Source organism: Phaseolus vulgaris, chromosome 3 (assembly GCF_000499845.2).
Source record: "Phaseolus vulgaris cultivar G19833 chromosome 3, P. vulgaris v2.0, whole genome shotgun sequence".
NCBI lineage: Eukaryota > Viridiplantae > Streptophyta > Magnoliopsida > Fabales > Fabaceae > Phaseolus > Phaseolus vulgaris.
The window spans coordinates 36,525,550-36,528,511 of record NC_023757.2 but is presented as its reverse complement, the minus strand read 5'-3'; positions in this window follow the sequence as shown (position 1 = coordinate 36,528,511).

The window sequence follows — 2,962 nt, the reverse complement described above, 5'->3', positions numbered from 1 at the left end:
GGCAAAACGAAATAAATTAACTCTAATTCATAATAATAAAAAAGTTTACTATATTTAAATGTTATTGAAATTGAACAATAATAATAACGTTTTTAAAATCAAGACACAATAATAATTAATTGTTCTAGTTTTTTAATAATTTGGACAATACTATTTGTTTATATTTTCCTATTTATGAAAGACTTAATTTTATATATTTATTTAATATAAATGTTAATTTTATATTTATATTTATTTAAATATTATTAATAATAATAAACTCAGAGTATAATAGAATATAATAAAGATTGCGAAACATTAAAATAAAATTATTAATATAATATTTATATGTAGTTTTTTTTAAAGATGTTGTTTATACAAAGTAAGTTCACAAGTTGGCAACGGGCAAAACTAACCTACAATTTATTATGCGGACTAACCTAACTTAATTTCTAGAAGCTAACTAACCCATAATTATTATAGAGACTAACCCAAACTAATTTTTAGAAGCTGAATGCGGAACGAGTCAGTCGTATTCATCCCTCCCTACACGCGCATATGGAATGACATGTTTCTCTTCATTATACGAGTATTATGCGTGTACATTTTTAGTTGGACATTTAAATCTTTAACAACGAAAGGTTTGTTGTATTACGAATTATATAAGTTGATCAGTTCTTGTAGATTGAAATACTTTTAAATATTTAAAAATTAATAATATTAAGAAGGAAATTTTACGTGTAATTAATTTTATAAAATTAATTTATAATGTGAGATTTGTATCCATTTATATATTATGAAATGTTCTTATCTTTAGTCGATATGGATCTCTAACACATTCTTTTATGTTAAGCTACCAACTTGTGCATAGAATTATATATTATGATATTATGGATGGTGATTTGATAAGGGTCCGAGTTGCACGATAAACTTAATAAATTATCAATAAGATAGACTTTTAATAAGATATACTCGAAATGAGTCTGATACCATATTAAGATGTGAATTTTAAGTCTAATTCAATTTCATCAAATCGATTTATAAAATAAAATTTACATCCACTTATATATTATAAAATACATATCTCCTATATATATTTATTTTTAAAAAATAATTATTTGAGATAAATATAACAATATAAAGTTGTGAATAAAAAAGAAAAGGAAAATAAAAAGTTAAAATAATACGGTAAAAGAAATTGAGCATAAAAGAGAGTCCGTTTTGTCCTGGAATGACGTGATAGGATGGATTAGCTCCCTTTCTGTCAAACTACAACTTTTGTTGGTTGACAGCTATTAGTGATCATCAATAATGATGCTTAGTTATTTTAGTTAATTAGTCTAAATTTACTTACCCCTTTTTATACGCACCAATCAAATCAACACCAACTGTCACACATCTCATCTTTCATGCTCCATCATGTGGGAACAATCAAAAATTAAAAGAAAAAACCAATACATTTCATTATTACCGATGAGATAAACATCACAAATTATGTCTTTTTAAACAATCATTTTTATTAGATATCTTCTTCCAAGACATCCACAAATACAATAAAAGAATGATTAGACTAAAACTCCTTATATGGTTCATGTTTACTTCTTTTTCTTTTTATTTAACATAATAAATACACAGGTAAAATATTTAAATATTAAAAAAATACATACAAGTATAATTTATAAAAAAATAATGAATTATTAAATTTTACAAATGAAAAATAAATAAAAATAAAGTTTCTAAAAGAATCCGACACTTAAGAAGAAACCAAAGGAGTGTCTAATATTAAAAATTTTCCTAACTTAAAAATAAGCAAAATTAACTATTTTTACACTGATTAGAAATGACACTTCCTCTGTTATTTTTACCTGTCTCTAAAAAAATGGTCTCTTTTTATATGCTTTTTTTTTATAATTTTAATAGCATGTATTTATTATTATTTTCATTATGCTTTTAGTTCTTACAATAATTTTTAAACAATTTACATGTTTTCATATAATAAATAGATATTTTCTATGTTACCTTAAAATAATATTTATCGAAAATTATGTTTAAATTTAAAAATAACAGTATTTTTGAAATAGCAATTTACTATAAATATACTATATATAAATATTTTTAAAAAATAATGAGGGGAAGGAAGGAGAGAATAGAAGGCTGATTTGCGTAGCCCATGGCATGTCAACTTCGGCCTAAAGTGCGGAAACTGATTCTTTAAAGCGTAACACAGTGAATTCTATGGCCCAATTGTAGCCCAAGACACGTACTTTTTAACCCACGTCATTAATTCATCTTTTGATAACGTTAATAAATAGTATTTAAAATACTTTTTTACCACTTTAGTTCTTTTATTTCATATCTACTTACTACTTCATGATTATACAAAAAAATTTATATGAATTTATTGTATAAAAAATGTATGCTAATAGCATATCACAACTTACTTAAATGTATGATTATAGCATATCATAACTTACTTAGGGGTAGATTTTATTACTTATTACTTAGTTTGACAAAACACTGCGTGCGTTATGAGAGAGAAAAAGGCAGAGAAGAAAATCCTCAAACCCTCTTCATTTCCTTTGATCCTCTTCTTCAATGTCTCTAATAATGCTAACTCAAATCAAGCTCTGTCTTCTATTGTTGGAGTGGTGGTGCAGAAAAAAAATGTGGTGGAAAGTACCCGTGGCATAACACACCTAATTCATTGCTAACGCCGTCCGGCTCGTTCAAGAATATGTAATATAAATAACCTACTCTATAAATACTTTTATTCATAAAACAATAACCAAATTTGTTTAAAAGAATTACCTAATTTATCCAAATAAAAATGGAGTTCAATGACTGTATAAAGATTATTTATGCAATTAATTATATGTTAAAAGATAATCAGTACAATCTTCTCACTTCGCACTAGTAATATCTTTGAAGATAAATTGAACTGTTTTTTACAAATACTTGAAATTTTTTGTAAACATGTTTTCGT